Source organism: Sebastes umbrosus, chromosome 14 (assembly GCF_015220745.1).
Source record: "Sebastes umbrosus isolate fSebUmb1 chromosome 14, fSebUmb1.pri, whole genome shotgun sequence".
Lineage (NCBI taxonomy): Eukaryota > Metazoa > Chordata > Actinopteri > Perciformes > Sebastidae > Sebastes > Sebastes umbrosus.
In genome coordinates, this window is record NC_051282.1 from 76,786 (window position 1) to 95,660 (window position 18,875).

At 46.8% G+C, this 18,875-nt stretch overlaps 1 long non-coding RNA gene across 1 annotated transcript; it reads left to right on the forward strand.

Annotated features, from left to right (window-relative positions):
* The first annotated feature begins 211 nt into the window (after positions 1 to 211).
* On the forward strand, positions 212 to 17,753 carry LOC119501150. Its single transcript, XR_005209770.1, has 3 exons — positions 212 to 381; positions 583 to 584; positions 17,674 to 17,753. It is a non-coding gene; the product is annotated as an uncharacterized LOC119501150 (long non-coding RNA).
* The last annotated feature ends 1,122 nt before the right edge of the window (positions 17,754 to 18,875 follow it).

The window sequence follows — 18,875 nt, forward strand, 5'->3', positions numbered from 1 at the left end:
CGCAAGCGCATTTCGCGGGTTATAGCCTTTATCGCTCAAAGCGCCCGCCTAGTGGTCGATTTGAATGAAACTTTCAGCGGATGTTTCAACTACTCTTGTGAACATATGCTGCAAGTTTGGAGATGATGGGCCAAAGGCTTAGGTCTATTGATGTGCTGAGCCCGCCCCTTAAAAATTAATTGGTCAATATCTTCACAACACAATAACATATCAACAAACTTTATGCAACCTTTGATGAGCCTGGTCCAATAATGATTCGCAGAAAATATGCCAGCAATCAGACCTACGGTTTAGGAGAAGATGTCAAAAATGTGTTTTTCAAAAAATTCAAAATGGCGGAAAATTTAGTCGGTGGACTTTCGTGGTCCAAGAGACTTTTTTGTAGATCACATTCAGCAGCACATGTCTGTCAAACATATACATAACATATCAACAAGCTTAATGCAACTTTTGATGAGCCTGGTCCAATAATGATTCGCAGAAAATATTCCAGCAATCGGACCTACGGTTTAGGAGGAGATGTCAAAAATCTGTTTTTCAAAAAATCCAATATGGCGGAAAATCTAGTTAGGCGGACGTTAGTGGTCTGAGCAGCTTTTTTGTAGATCACACGGAGCTAGACATGTGTGTCGAGTTTCACGTCAATCAAACTTACGGTGTTTGGGGCATGGCCTTTTCAAAATCGCGTGTTTGGGCGTTAATTACAGCGCCATCATGTGGCCGATTGGGGTCATAGTTCTTGAGAAGCAGCTGCACATCATTCCAGTTCCTATGCCAAGTTTCATGTTTCCATCTCATTCCAGCTCACGGCAAATTGCGCTTATTCGGCAGACAACGAATAATAATTAAAGCTGCAAGCAGCGATGATCGGGCCCTCGCCCACGCGCGCACGTCGGGGCACGTACATGTCTTCAGGGCAAGACTCTTATAAAACATGTCAAATTTGGGGAAGATTGGACAATGTACAGCCAATTTACAACAACTTCCTGTTTCCTGTAGGGGGCGCTATGACTATAATACCACATATATGTCTTCAGGCCTGGTCCATTATCCAGCTTGTGAAGTTTGGAGCAGATTGGACTTAGTCAAGTAACAACAGCCTCCTGTTTTTTGGCGAAGAAGCTTTTTCGCCGCCACGCCACGGCAACATGGTTCGATAACTTTTTGATCTTTTGATAACTTTTCATCCCAAAGGTCTTAATACTACTGACCAAGTTTCAGGTAGATGTGATTAATTTCTGAGGCAGAGTACATCAACGTGTAAAACATGATATTTCCTGTTACCACTAGGTGGCGCTATGACTGCGAGCCAAAATTTGCATATGGATGGTGTCAGAGAGGGACTTTTATCAGGCATGAGAAATTTGGAGCAGATTGGTTAATGTACGACAAAGTTACAACAACTTCCTGTTTCTTGGCGAAGAAGCTTTTTCGCCGCCACGCCACGGCAACATGGTTCGATAACTTTTTGATCTTTTGATAAGTTTTCATCCCAAAGGTCTTAAGATACTACTGACCAAGTTTCAGGTAGATGTGATTAATTTCTGAGGCAGAGTACATCAATGTGTAAAACATGATATTTCCTGTTACCACTAGGTGGCGCTATGACCGCGAGCCAAAATTTGCATATGGATGGTGTCAGAGAGGGACTTTTATCAGGCATGAGAAATTTGGAGCATATAGGTTAATGTACGACAAAGTTACAACAACTTCCTGTTTCTTGGCGAAAGGCGCTTTTTCGCCGCCACGCCACGGCAACATAGTTCGATAACTTTTTGATCTTTGAGTAACTTTTCATCCCAAAGGTCTTAAGATACTACTGACCAAATTTGAAGTTGATCGGGTTAAATCTCTAGGAGGAGTTCGTTAAAGTACAGCGCCTGGATATGGAAAAAAACGCCATAAAATCCAATATGGCCGACTTCCGGTTGGGTTTACGGTATACCTCCAAGAGGGTTTTATTTACGTCTCATCATGGTACACTGACAACGAGGAGGTACATTCTGGAGGGACATGGTGGAGCGACATTCTGGAGTGACATGGAGGAGCTACATAGAGGATCGACATGGAGGAGCAACATGGTGGATCGACAAGGAGGAGTGACATGGAGGAGTGACATGGTAGAGATGGAGGGGTGACATGGAGGAGAGACATAGAAGATTGACATGGAGGATCGACATGGAGGAGTGACATTCTGGAGTTAAATCTGGATTGAAATTCTGGAGTGACATGGAGTAGTGACATTCTGGAGTGACATGGTGGAGTGATATGGATGAGCAAGGAGGAGCGACATGGAGGATCGACAAGTGTCGACATGGAAGACATGGAGGAGTGACATGGAGGATCGATATTGAGCAGTGACATGGAGGAGTGACAAAGAGGAGCGACATGAAGGGTCTACATGGAGGAGCTACATAGAGGAGGTACATGGGGGAGTGACATGGAAGACATGGATGAGTGACATGGAGGAGTGACAAGGAGGAGCGACATGAAGGAGTAACAAGGAGGAGCGACATGGAGGATCGACATGGAGCGACATCGAGCAGTGACTTTGAAGTGTGACATGGAGGAGTGACATTGAGGATCAACATGGAGGAGTGACATGGAGGAGCGACATGGAGGATCGACATGGAGGAGTGACATGGAGAATCAACATGGAGGAGTGACATGGAGGAGCGACATGGATGATCGACATGGAGGAGTGACATGGAGGAGTGATATGGAAGACAGGGAGGAGTGACAAGGAGGAGGAATATGGAGGAGTGACATTCTGGAGTGACTTTCAGGAGGGACATTCTGGAGTGACATGGAGGTAACGACATTGAGTAGTGACATGGAGCAGTGATAAGGAGGAGCGACACGGAGGAGTGACATGGAGGAGCGACATGGAGGATTGACATAGAGGAGTAACATGAAGGATCTACATGGAGGAGGTACATGGGGGAGTGGAGGAGTGACATGGAAGACATGGAGGAGTGACATGGTGGAGTGACATGGAAGACATGGAGTAGTGACATGGTGGAGCAACATGGAGGATCGAAATGGAGGATCGACATGGAGCAGTGACACGGAGGAGTGACATCAAAGTTCTACTTGGAGGAGCGACATGGTGGAGTGACATGGAGGAGTGACATGTAGGATTGACGTGGAGGAGTTACATGGAGGAGTGACGTGGAAGACAGGGAGGAATGACATGGAGGAGCGAAATAGAGGATCGACATGGAGCAGTGACATGGAGGAGGGATCTGGAGGAGTAGCATTCTGGAGCGACATTCTGGAGTGACATGGCAGAGTGACATGGAGGATCGACATGGAGGAGTGACATGTAGCATTGACATGGAGGAGTTACATAGAGGAGTGATATGGAGGAGCAAGGAGGAGCGACATGTAGGATAAACATGGGGGAGTGACTAGGAGGAGCGACATTCTGGAGTGACATGGAGGAGTGAAATGGAGGAGCGAAATGGAGGATCGAGATGGAGGAGTGACATGGAGGAGAAACATAGAAGAGTTAAATGGAGGAGCTACATAAGGAGCAACATCACGGAGCGATTTGGAGGACTGACATGGAGGAATGACATTCTGGAGGGACAAGGAGGAGCGACATTGTGGAATGACATGGAGGAGCGACATTCTGGAGCGACATGGAAGACATGGAGCAACATGGAGTAGGGAGGAGGAGCGACATGGAGGAGCGACATGGCGGAATGAGATGGAGGAGTGACAGGGAGGATTGACATGGAGGAGTTACATAGAGGTGTGACGTGGAAGAAAGGGAGGAGTGACATGGAGGAGCGACTGGAGGAGCGAAATAGAGGATCGACATGGAGGAGTGACATGGAGGAGGGACATGGAGGAGTGACATTCTGGAGTGACATGGAGGAGCGACATGGAGGAGGGACATGGAGGAGTAACATTCTGGAGTTAAATTCTGAAGTGACATTCTTGAGTGACATGGAGGAGCGACATTCTGGAGTGACATGGAGGAGTGAAATGGAGGAGCGAAATTGAGGATCGAGATGGAGGAGTGACATGGAGGAGAAACATAGAAGAGTAACATGGAGGAGCTACATGAGGAGCAACATTACGGATCGACTTGGAGGACTGACATTGAGGAATGACATTCTGGAGTGACATGGAGGAGCGACATTCTGGAGTGACATGGATGAGCGACATTCTGGAGTGACATGGAGGAGCAACCTTCTGTAGTGACATTGAGGAGCGACATGGGGGATTGACATGGAGTAGTAACATGAAGGATCTAGATGGCGGAGCGACATTGAGGAGGTACATGAGAGAGTGACATGGAAGACATGGAGGAGTGACATGGAGTAGCAACATGGAGGATCAACATGGACGATCGACGATCGATATGGAGCAGTGACATGGAGGAGTGACAAGAATGAGCCACATGAAGGAGTAACAAGGAGGAGCGACATGGAGGAGTGATATAGAGGAGGGACATGGAGGAGTGACATGGAGGAGTGACATAGGAGACGGAGGAGTGACATGTAGGAGCGAAATGTAGGTGTTAAATTGAACATTGACATGGAGGAGTGATATTAAGGAGGGATATGGAGGAATTACATTCTAGAGTGACATTCTGGATGAATATTCCGGAGTTACGTGGAGGAGTGATATGGAGGATGGACATATACGATTGACATGGAGGAGGTACATGGAGGAGTTACATTCTGGAGTTAAATTCTGGAGTGACTTCTGGAGTGACATGGAGGAGCAACATTCTAGAGTGACATGGAGGAGTGATATGGATGAGCAATTAGGGGCGACATGGAGGAGCGACATGGAGCAATGACATGGAGGATTGACATGGAAGAGGGACATGGAGGACTGACATTCTGGAGTTATATTCTGGAGGGACATTCTGGAGTGACATGAAGGAGTGACATGGAGGATGGACATAGAGGATTGACATGGAGGAGGGACATGGAGGAGTGACATTCTGGAGTTAAATTCTGTAGTGAAATTCTGGAATGGCATGGAGGAGCAACATTCTAGAGCGACATGGAGGAGTAACAAGGAGGAGCAACATGGAGGATCGACATGGAGGAGCGACATTGAGCAGTCACATGGAGGATTGACGAGGATGACTGACATGGAGGATCAACAGGGAGTAGTGACAAGGAGGAGTGACATGAAGAAGTAACAAGGAGGAGTAACATGGAGGATCGACATGGAGGAGCCACATGAAGGAGTAACAAGGAGTAGTGACATGGATGACTGACATGGGTGATAGACATGGAGGAGTGACATGGAGGATCGACATGGAAGATTGACATGGAGGACTGACATGGAATAGTGACATGCTTGACATGGAAGATCGACATGGAAGATCGACATGGAGGAGCGACGTGGAGGAGCAACATTGAGGAGCGACATGGAGGACTGACATGGAGGATCGACAATTAGGACTGACATGGAGGATTGACATGGAGAAAGGACATGGAGGAGTGACATTCTGGAGTTAAATTCTGGAGTGACATTCTGGAATAGAATTGAGGAGGGACATGGAGGAGTGACATTCTGGAGTTAAATTTTGGAATGACATTCTGGAGTGACATGGAGGAGCGACATGGAGGAGTGAAATGGAGGAATAACATGGAGGATCAACATGGAAGATTGACATGGAGGATCAACATGGAGGAGTGACATGGAGGACTGACATGGAGGATTGACATGGAGGAGTGACAAGGAGGAGCAACATGAAGGAGTAACAAGGAGGAGCGACATGGAGGATCAACATGGAAGATTGACATGGAGGATCAACATGGAGGAGTGACATGGAGGACTGACATGGAGGATTGACATGGAGGAGTGACAAGGAGGAGCAACATGAAGGAGTAACAAGGAGGAGCGACATGGAGGATCGACATGGAGGATCGACATGGAGGAGCGACATGGAGGAATGACATGGAAGACAGTTAGGAGTGACATGGAGGAGCGACATTCTGGACTGACATTCTGGAGTGACATTGATGAGACATATGGAGGATTGACATAGAGGAGTAACATGAAGGATCTACACGGAGGAGCTACATGGAGGAGGTACATAGGGGAGTGACATGGAAGACATGGAGGAGTGAAATGGAGGTGCAACATGGAAGATCGACTTGGAGGATCGACATGGAGCAGTTACATGGATGAGTGACATGGAGGATCGACATGGAGGATCGACTTGGAGGATCGACATGGAGGAGGGACATTGAAGACAGGGAGGAGTGACATGGAGGGGCGACATGGAGGTGTGAAATAGAGGATCAACTTGGAGGAGTGACATGGAGGAGGTTTATGGAGGAGTGACATTATGGAGTGACTTTCTGGAGGGACATTCTGGAGTGAGATGGAGGTATCGACATTGAGGAGTGACAAGGAGGAGTTATATGGAGGATCTACATAGAGGATTGACATGGAGGAGTGACATTCTGGAGTTAAATTCTGGAGTGACATTCTGGAGTGACATGGAGGAGCAACATTCTTGGGTGACATGGAGGAGTGATATGGACGAGCAGGGAAGAGCAACATGGAGGACCGACACGGATGAGGTACATGGGGGAGTGACATGGAAGACATGGAGGAGTGACATGGTGGAGCAACAAGTAGGATCAAAATGGAGGATCAACATGGTGAAGTGACATGGAGGAGTGACAAGGAGGAGTGACATGGAGGAGTCACAAGGAGGAGCGACATGGAGGAAATATATGGAGGAGCGACATCGAGCAGTGACATGGAAGTGTGACATGGAGGATCAACATGGAGGATCGACATGTAGGATTGACATGGATGAGCGACATGGCGAAGTGACGTGGAAGACAGGGAGGAGTGACATGGAGGAGCGACATAGAGGATCGATATGGAGGAGTGATATAGAGGAGGGACATGGAGGAGTGACATGGAGGAGTGACATTCTGGAGGGACTTTCTGGAGTGACATGGAGGAGCAACATGGAGGAGGGACATGGAGGAGTAACATTCTGGAGTTAAATTCTGGAGAGACATTCTGGATTGACATGGAGGAGCGACATAGTGGAGTGATTTGGAGGATCAAAGAGGAGTGACATGGAGGATCGACATGTGTCGACATGGAAGACCGAAATTGATTAGTGACTTGGAGGAGTGACAAAGAGGAGCGACATGGAGGAGTTACATGGAGGAGTGACATTTTGGAGGGACATTCTGGAGGGAGATTCTGGAGTGACATGGAGGAGCGACATTCTGGAGTGACATTCTGGAGTGACATTGATGAGAGATATGGAGGTTTGATATAGAAGAGTAACATGAAGGATCTAAATGGAGGAGCTACATGTAGGAGGTACATGGGGGAGTGACATGGAAGACATGGAAGAGTGACATGGTGTAGCAACATGGAGGATCGACATGGAGGAGCGACATCGAGCAGTGACATGGAAGTGTGACAAGGACAAGTGAGATGGAGGATCGACATGGAGGAGTGACATGGAGGAGTGACATTCTGGAGTTAAATCTTGAGTGATATTCTGGAGTGACAATAGGAGCGACATTCTGGAGTGACATGGAGGAGCGACATGGTGGAGTGATATGGAGGAGCAATGAGGAGCCATAGGGAGGATCGACATGTGTCGACATGGAAGACATGGAAGAGTGACATGGAGGATCGACATGGAGGATCGACATGGAGGATCGACATGGAGGAGTTACATGGAGGACTGACATGGAAGACAGGGAGAAGTTACCGAGGGGCGACATGGAGGTCTGAAATAGCGGATCGACATGGAGGAGGTATATGGAGGAGTGAAATTCTGGAGTGACTTTCTGGAGGGACATTCTGTAGTGACATGGAGGTATCGACATGGAGGAGTGACAAGGAGGAGTGATATGGAGGATTAAAATAGAGGATTGACATGGAGGAGGGACATGGAGGAGTGACGTTCTGGAATTAAATTCTGGAGAACCATTCTGGAGTGACATGGAGGAGCAGCATTCTGGGGTGACATGGAGGAGATACATGGAGGAGTGATATGGAGGAGCAGGGATGAGAGACCTAGAGGATCGACATGGAATAGTCACATGGAGGAGCAAAATGGACGAGTGACATGGAACACATGGTGGAGTGACATTGAGGATCGACATTGAGGATCGAAATGGAGGATTTACATGAAACAGTGACATGGAGGAGTGAAATGGAAGTGTGACATGGGTTAGGGTTAGGTGACATGGAGGAGCTCCATGGCGGATTGACATGGAGGAGAGACATGGCGGAGTGACATGGAGGAGTAACATGGAGGATTGACGTGGAAGACAGGAGTGACATGGAGGAGGAAAATAGAGGATCAACATGGAGGAGTGGCATTCTGGAGTGACATTCTTGAGGGACATTCTGGAGTGACATGGAGGAGCGACATGGAGGAGGAACATGGAGGAGTAACATTCTGGAGTTAAATTCTGGAGTGACATTTTGGAGTGACATGGAGGAGCGACATTCTGGAAGGACATGGAGGAGCGACCTAGAAGATCGACATGGAGGAGTAACATGTTGGATCCACATGGAGGAATGACATGGAGGATCGACATGGAGGAGCGACATTGAGGATCGACAATGAGGAGCGACATTGAGGAGCTACATGAAGGAGCGACATCACGGAGCGACATGGAAGTCTGACAACGAATGGGTACATTCTGGAGGTACAGGGTGGAGCGATATTTTGGAGTGACATGGAGGAGCGACATTCTGGATTGACATGGAAGATCGACATGGAGGAGTAACATGTAGGATCTAAATGGAGGAGTGACATGGAGGATTGACATGGAGGAGCGATATGGAGGAGCTATATGGAGGAGTGACATAGAAGACTGACATGGAGGAGTGATATGGAAGACAGGGAGGAGTGACATGGAGGGTCGACATGGAGGAGTGACATGGAGGAGGAATATGGAAGAGTGACATTCTGGAGTGACTTTCAGGAGGGACATTCTGGAGTGACATGGAGGTATCAACATTGAGTAGTGACAAGGAGGAGTGACAAGGAGGAGTGACAAAAAGGAGCGACACGGAGGAGTGACATGGACGAGGAGGATCGAAATGGAGGATCGACATGGAGAAGTGACATGGAGGATTGACATGGAAGTGTGACATGGAGGAGTGACATGGAGGAGCGACATGGTGGAGTGACATGGAGGATTGATATGTAGGATTTACATGGAGGAGTTACATGGAGGAGTGACGTGGAAGACAGGGAGGAATGACATGGAGGAGCGCAATAGAGGATCGACATGGAGCAGTGACATTCTGGAGTGACATGGAGGAGCGACATTCTGAAGTGACATGGTGGAATGACATGGAGGAGTGATATGGAGGAGCAAGGAGGAGTGACATGGAGGATCGATATGAATAAGTGACATGGAGGAGCGACACGGTGCAGTGACATGGAAGAAATGGAGGAGTGACAAGGAGGAGCAACATGGAGTATCGACCTGGAGGATCAACATGGAGGAGTGACTTGGAGGAACGACATGGAGGAGTGAAATGGAGGAGCGACATGGAGGATTGACATGGAGGAGTGACTAGGAGGAGCGACATGGAATAGCGACATGGAGGAGCGACATCGCGGAGCAACATGGAATACTGACAACGAGGAGGTTCATTCTGGATGAACATGGTGGAGCGACATTCTGGAGTGACATGGAGGAGCAATATGGAAGATCGACATGGAGGAGTAACATGTAGGATCTAAATGGAGGAGTGACATGGAGGATCGACATGGAGGAGTGACATAGAGGATCGACATGGAGGAGTGTCAAGGTTGATCGACATGGAGAAGTGACATGGAGGAGTGACATGGTAGAGATGGAGGAGTGACATGGAGGAGAGACATGGAAGATCGACATGGAGGAGTGATATTCTGGAGTTAAATCTGGATTGACATGGAGGAGCGACATTCTGGAGTGACATGGAGGAGCGACATGGTGGAGTGATATGGATGAGGAAGGAGGAGCGACATGGAGGATCAACATGTGTCGACATGGAAGACATGGAGGAGTGACATGGAGTAGCGACATGGAGGAGTGACATGGTAGAGCAACATGGAGGATCGAAATGGAGGATCGATGTGGAGGAGTAACAAGGAGGAGCGACATGGAGGATCGACATGGAGGAGCGACATCAAGCAGTAACATGGAGGAGTGACATTCTGGAGTTAAATCTGGAGTGATATTCTGGAGTGACATGGAGGAGCGACATTCTGGAGTGACATGGAGTAGCGACATGGTGGAGTGATATGGAGGAGCAAGGAGGAGCCACATGGAGGATCGACATGTGTCGACATGGAAGACATGGAGGAGTGACATGGAGGATCGACATGGAGGATCGACATGGAGCAGCGACATGGAGGAGTGACATGGAGAAGCAACATGGAGAATCGACATGGCGGAATTACATGCAGGACTGACATGGAAGACAGGGAGGAGTGACATGGAGGGGCGACATGGAGGTGTGAAATAGAGGATCGACATGGAGGAGGTATATGGAGGAGAGACATTCTGGAGTTACTTTCCTGAGGGACATTCTGGAGTGACATGGAGGTATCGACATGGAGGAGTGACAAGGAGGAGTGATATGGAGGATCAACATAGAGGATTGACATGGAAGAGGGACATGGAGGAGTGACGTTCTGGAGTTAAATTCTGGAGAGACATTCTGGAGTGACATGGAGGAGTGGCATTCTGGGGTGACATGGAGGAGATACATGGAGGAGTGATATGGAGGTGCAGGGACGAGAGACATAGAGGATGGACATGGAATAGTCACATGGAGGAGCAACACGAGGAGTGACATGGAACACATGGTGGAGTGACATTGAGGATCGACATGAAACAGTGACATGGAGGAGTGACATGGAAGTGTGTCATGAAGGAGTGACATGGAGGATCGACATGAAGGAGTGACATGGAGGAGCGACATGGCACAGTGACACGGAGGAGCGACATGGCGGAGTGACATGGAGGAGTAACATGGAGGAGTAACATGGAACATGGAGGATTGACGTAGAAGACAGGGAGGAGACACATGGAGGAGTGAAATAGAGGAATAAAGGGGTAACATTGAAGATCGAAATGGAGGAGTAACATATTGGATCCACATGGAGGAATGACATGGAGGATCGACATGGAGGAGCAACATTGAGGATCGACAATGAGGATCGACGTTGAGGAGCTACATGGAGGAGCTACGTGGAGGAGTGACATGGAGGTCTGACAACGAGGAGGTACATTCTGGAAAGACAGGGTGGAGCGACATTCTGGAGTGACATGGAGGAGCGACATTCTGGATTGACATGGAGGAGCGATATGGAGGATCGACAAGGAGGAGCAACATTTAGGAGCAACATGGAGGACTGACATGGAGGAGTGATATGGAAGACAGAGAGGAGTGACATGGAGGGTCGACATGGAGGAGTGACATGGAGGAGGAATATGGAGGAGTGACATTCTGGAGTGACTTTCAGGAGGGACATTCTGGAGTGACATGGAGGTGTAATATGAAGGATCTGCATGAAGGAGCTACATGGAGGAGGTACATGGGGGAGTGAAATGGAAAACATAGAGTAGTGACATGGTGGAGCAACTTGGAGGATCGAAATGGAGGCTCGACATGGAGCAGTGACATGGAGGATTGACATGGAAGTGTGACATGGAGGAGTGACATGGAGGATCGACATGGAGGAGTGACTTTCAGGAGGGACATTCTGGAGTGACATGGAGATATCGACATTGAGTAGTGACATGGAGGAGTGACAAGAAGGAACGATACGGAGGTGTAACATGAAGGATCTGCATGGAGGAGCTACATGGAGGAGGTACATGGGGGAATGAAATGGAAGACATGGAGGAGTGACATGGTGGAGTGACATGGAAGACATGGAGTAGTGACATGGTGGAGCAACATGGAGGATCGAAATGGAGGATCGACATGGAGCAGTGGCATGGAAGTGTGACATGGAGGAGTGACATGGAGGATCGACATGGATGAGTGACATGGAGGAGCAACATGGTGGAGTGACATGGAGGAGTGACATGTAGGATTGACATGGAGGAGTTACATGGAGGAGTGACGTGGAGGAGCGACATTCTGGAGTGACATGGAGGAGTGAAATGGAGGAGCGACAACGAGGAGTGACATGGAGGAGTGACATGGTGGAGAGACATGGAGGATCGACATGGAGGAGTGACATGGAGGAGCGACATGGAAGAGCGACATGGAGGAGTGACATGGAAGACATGGAGTAGTGACATGGTGGAGCAACATGGAGGATCGAAATGGAGGATTGACATGGAGCAGTGACATAGAGGAGTGACACGTAATTGTTACATGGAGGAGTGACATGGAGGAAGGACATGGAGGAGTGACATGGAGGAGCGACATGGTGGAGTGACATGGAGGAGTGAAATGTAGGATTGACATGGAGGAGTGACATGGAGGAGTGTCATGGAAGACATGGAGGAGTGACATGGAGGAATTACTTGGAGAAGTCACAGGAAGGAGGGACATGGAGGAGCGACATTCTGGGTTGACATTCTGGAGTGACATGGAGGATAAATATTCTGGAGTAACATGGAGGAGTGACATGGAGGCACAAGGATGTGCGACATGGTGGATCGACATGGAGCAGTGACATGGAGGATTGATATGGAGGAGTGACATGGAGTAGCAAGTTGGAGGAGTGACATGGATGATCGACATGGAGGAGCGACATGGAGGAGGGACATGGAGGAGCTACATTCTGGGTTGACATTCTGGAGTGACATGTAGGAGTGACATTCTGGAGTGACATGGAGGAGTGACATTCTGGAGTGACATGGAGGATTGACATGGAGGAACAAGGATGAGCGACATGGTGGGTCAACATGGAGGTGTGACATGGAGTAGCAACTTGTAGGAGTGACATGGAGGATCGACATGGAGGAGTGACATTGAGGCACTCCTCAATGTCGACATTAAGGAGTGACATGTCCCTCCTCCAAGTCTCTACTTTGAGGAGGGACATGGAGGAGGGAAATTTTGGAGTGACGAGGAGGAGCGACATGGAGGAGTGACATGGAGGAGCAAGGATGAGCGACATGGAGGATCAACATGGAGTAGAGACATGGAGGAGCGGCATAAAGCAGTGACATGGAGGAGTGACATGGAGGAGCGACATGCAGGATCAACATGGAGGAGTTACATGGAGCAGTGACTCACAGGATAAACATGAAGGAGTGACATGGACGATCAACATGGAGGAGCGACATGGAGGAGCGAAATGGAAGAGTGACATGGAGGATCAACATGGAGGAGCGACATGGAGGAGTGACATGGATGATCGACATGGAGCATTGATATGAAGGAGTGACATGGAGGAGCGACATGGAGGATTGATATGGAGTAGTGACATGGAGGAGCGACATGGAGGAGTGACATGGAGGAGTGACATTGAGGAGTGACAAGAAGAAGTGACATGGAGGAGTGACATGTAGGATCGACATGGAGGAGTGACATGGAGGAGTGACATGGAGGAGTGTCATGGAAGACATGGAGTAGTGACATGGAGGAGTTACATTGAGGAGTCACAGGAAGGAGGTACATAGAGGAGCGACATTCTGGAGTGACATTCTGGTGTGACATGGAGAAGCGATATGGAAGAGTAACATGGAGGAGTAAGAATGAGCGACATGGACGATCGACATGGAGGAGTGACATTTAGGACTGACATGGAGAAGTGACATGGAGGATCGATATGGAGCATTGATATGAAGGAGTGACATGGAGGAGCGACATGGAGGAGTGACATGTAGGATCGACATGCAGGAGTGACATGGAGGAGTGTCATGGAAGACATGGAGTAGTGACACGGAGGAGTTACATTGAGGAGTCACAGGAAGGAGGGACATGGAGGAGCGACATTCTGGGTTGACATGGAGGAGTGACATGGAGGAGCAAGGACTGAGGGACATGGTGGATCGACATGGAGGAGTGACATGGAGTATTAACTTGGAGGAGTGACATGGAGAATCGACATGGAGGAGTGACATGGAGGAGTGACTATGAGGAGTGACAAGAAGAACTGACATGGAGTATTGACATGGAGGATTGACATGGAGGAGCGACATGGAGGAGTGACATGTAGGATCGACATGCAGGAGTGACATGGACGAGTGACATGGAGGAGTGACATGGAGGAGTGTCATGGAAGACATGGAGTAGTGACATGGAGTAGTTGAATTGAGGAGTCACAGGAAGGAGGAACATAGAGGAGCAACCTTCTGGAGTGACATGGAGGAGTGACATGGAGGAGCAAGGATGAGCGACATGGAGGATCGACATGGAGTAGAGACATGGAGTAGCAAGTTGGAGGAGCAACATCTAGGATCTACATGGTGGATCGACATGGAGGAGAGACATGGAGTAGCAACTTGGAGGAGTGACATGAAGGAGGGACATGGAGGAGCTACATTCTGGTTGACATTCTGGAATAACATTCTGGAGTGACATGTTGGAGTGACATTCTGGAGTGACATGGAGGAGTGACATGGAGGAGCAACTTGGTGGAGTGACATGGAGGATCTACATGGAGAAGCGACATGGAGGAGCGACATCTAGGATCTACATGGAGGAGCAACATGGAGGAGTGACATGGAGGAGTTACATGCAGGATCGACATGGAGTAGTGACATGGAGGACTGACATGGAGCAGTGATATGAAGGAGTGGCATGGAGGAGTGACATGGAGGAGCGACATGGAGGATAGACATGGAAGATTGACATGGAGGAACAACATGGAGGAGTGACATGTAGGATCGACATGCAGGAGTGACATGGAGGTGTGACATGGAAGAGTAACATGGAGGAGTAAGGATGAACGACATGGACAATCGAAATGGAGGAGTGACATGGAGCAGTGACATGGAGGATCGACATGGAGCAGTGATATGAAGGAGTGGCATTGAGGAGTGACATGGAGGAGCGACATGGAGGATTGACATGGAGGAACAACATGGAGGAGTGACATGTAGGATCGACATGCAGGAGTGACATGGAGTGACAGGAGGAGTGTCATGGAAGACACAGGAAGGAGGGACATGGCGGAGCAACATTCTGGGTTTACATTCTGGAGTGACATTCTGGAGTGACATGGAGGAGCGACATTCTGGAGTGACATAGAGGAGCGACATGGAGGAGTGACATTGAGCAGTGACATTGAGCAGTGACATGTCGGCGTGACATGGAGGATTGACATGGAAGATCGACATGGAGGAGTAACAAGGAAGACATGGAGGAGCGACATGTAGGATCGACATAGAGGATCGACATGGAGGATCGACATGGAGGAGTGACATGAAGGATCAACATGGAGGATCGAGATGGAGGAGTGACATGGAGGAGGGACAAGGAGGAGGGACATACTGGAGTGACATCCTTGAGTGACATCCTTGAGTGACATTATATATATATATTCTGGAGTGACATGGAGGATTGACATGGAGGAGCATGGAGGATCGACATGGAGCAGTGATACGAAGGAGTGACATGGAGGAGTGACATGGAGGAACGACATGGAGGAGTGACATATAGGATCGACATGCAGGAGTGACATGGAGGAGTGACATGGAAGAGTAACATGGAGGAGTGACATGGAGGAATTACATGGAGGAGCAACATGGAAGGAGGGACATGGTCATGTCACTGCTCCATGTCACTCCTCCATTTCGATTGTCCATGTCGTTCATCCTTACTCCTCCATGTTACTCTTCCAAGTATCAAATCTTCATTCTGAGCTCAATTCTATGCAAAACTCTTGTTTTCATCAGTAAACTCGCTTAATATGTCTTTCTCATCCAAAACCACTCAGGAACGCATTTCTCCTCAAGAAACACTGAAACGTGCATTTACATGAAGAATATGTGATTTATTTACAGAAACACATCTGTTATACTGGAAACATACAAAAAAGAGACAGAATATGAAAAGAAACATTGTTTTCTCAAATCTGACATTAGAATTCACTTCCAAGTATCAAATCTTCATTCTCAGCTCAATTCTATGCAAAACTCTTGTTTTAATCACTAAACTCGCTTAATATGTCTTTCTCATCCAAAACCACTCAGGAACGCATTTCTCCTCAAGAAACACTGAAAAGTGCATTTATATGAAAATGATGTGATTTCGTCAGAAAATCAATCTCTTATATTGGAATCATACAAAACAAGGCAGAATATGAAAAGAATCATTGTTTTCTCAAACTTTACATTAGAATTCGCTTCCCATCATTAAATCTTCATTCTGAGCTCAATTCTATGCAAAACTCTTGTTTTCATCACTAAATTCAGTTAATATCGCTTTCTCTCAAAAAAAACACACAGAAAAGCATTTCTCCTCAAGAAACACTGAAAAGTGCATTTATATGAAATTTTTACATGGAATTGAGGTCAGTGTGAAGGTTTGATGCAGAAAGGCCAACTATTATGTAAAAAAATTGTAAAAATATATTCCCTTTCATTTTCATCCTGTTTTGTATGTTTCCAATAAATAGATTTCTTTTGTGAAGAAATCACATCATTTTCATATAAATGCATTTTTCAGTGTTTCTTGAGGAGAAATGCTTTTCTGTGTGGTTTATTGGAGAGAAAGAGATATTAACTGATTTTAGTGATGAAAACAAGAGTTTTGCATAGAATTGAGCTCAGAATGAAGATTTGATACTTGGAAGTGAATTCTAATGTCAGATTTGAGAAAACAATGTTTCTTTTCATATTCTGTCTCTTTTTTGTATGTTTCCAGTATAACAGATGTGTTTCTGTAAATAAATCACATATTCTTCATGTAAATGCACGTTTCAGTGTTTCTTGAGGAGAAATGCGTTCCTGAGTGGTTTTGGGTGAGAAAGACATATTAAGCGAGTTAGTGATGAAAACTAACGTTTTACATGGAATTCAGCTCAGACTGACAGTTTGATGCCTGGAGTCCAAAACTATCATTTTAGATTTTGGAAAACTGTGTTCCCTTTCATATTTATCCTTTTTTGTGTGTTTCCAATGCAAGAAATGTTTTTCTGTGAAGAAATTTCACATTTTTCATATGAATCCACTTTTCAGTGTTTCTTGAGGAGAAATGCATTCTTTGGCTTAGTGATGAAAACTAGAGTTGTACATTGTGATCGTACATTTCAAAACAGGTTACAATTACATTGTAAAAGAATAAACATGAAATATATAAAACATATTTCCACATCCACATAGTTATATCAATTTAAAATGAATTAAAGCCGCAAGCGCATTTCGCGGGTTATAGCCTTTATCGCTCAAAGCGCCCGCCTAGTGGTCGATTTGAATGAAACTTTCAGCGGATGTTTCAACTACTCTTGTGAACATATGCTGCAAGTTTGGAGATGATGGGCCAAAGGCTTAGGTCTATTGATGTGCTGAGCCCGCCCCTTAAAAATTAATTGGTCAATATCTTCACAACACAATAACATATCAACAAACTTTATGCAACCTTTGATGAGCCTGGTCCAATAATGATTCGCAGAAAATATGCCAGCAATCAGACCTACGGTTTAGGAGGAGATGTCAAAAATGTGTTTTTCAAAAAATTCAACATGGCGGAAAATTTAGTCGGTGGACTTTCGTGGTCCAAGAGACTTTTTAGTAGATCACATTCAGCAGCACATGTCTGTCAAATTTCAAATTGATAGGACTTATGGTGTGAGGGGGCTGGCCTTGAAAATTTTATAGCGCCACCATGTGGCCAATTGTTTTCACATTTTATGTGAAGCATTATGACATCATGTACAGTTATGGTACCAAGTCTCATGTCTCTAGCTCGTTCCAGCTCACAGCAAATTGAGCAAAGGCATAATTTAGCATAAAACGCTAAATAGGCCACGCCCACATGCACCGATCAATATGACACTTCACATCTGTGTTAATACTTGCCCCCAGAGTATGTGCACCAAATTTGATAAAATTCTGTCCACCGGATCTTGCGATACAAGTTTCTGATATTTGTGGCGCCCCCTATGTGTCAAGCAGAAAACGCTTTGGTATGCCTCTTCCCAAATATGCACTGAAGATATCTACCAAGATTTATGATGATTTGACTAATGGTCAATGAATTATGGCTAATTTCCTGCTAAGCCCCTCCAACTGAAAAGTTTGTTGGTCAACAGATTCATAACGCAATGAGGTATCAACACGCTTTATGAAACTTTAGATGACATTAGTCCAATAAAGATCCACATAAAATTTGGTAGCAATCGGACCTACGGTTTAGGAGGAGATGTCAAAAATCTGTTTTTCAAAAAATCCAATATGGCGGAAAATCTAGTTAGGCGGACGTTAGTGGTCTGAGCAGCTTTTTTGTAGATCACACGGAGCTAGACATGTGTGTCGAGTTTCATGTCAATCAACACAGCGCCATCATGTGGCCGATTGGGGTCATAGTTCTTGAGAAGGAGCTGCACATCATTCCAGTTCCTATGCCAAGTTTCATGTTTCCATCTCATTCCAGCTCACGGCAAATTGCACTTATTCGGCAGACAACGAATAATAATTAAAGCTGCAAGCAGCGATGATCGGGCCCTCGCCCACGCGTGCACGTCGGGGCACGTACATGTCTTCAGGGCAAGACTCTTATAAAACATGTCAAATTTGGGGAAGATTGGACAATGTACAGCCAATTTACAACAACTTCCTGTTTCCTGTAGGGGGCGCTATGACTATAATACCACACCACTCCTCTTCAGGCCTGCTCCATTATCCAGCTTGTGAAGTTTGGAGCAGATTGGACTTATGTAAAGTCAAGTAACAACAGCCTCCTGTTTTTTGGCGAAGAAGCTTTTTCGCCGCCAC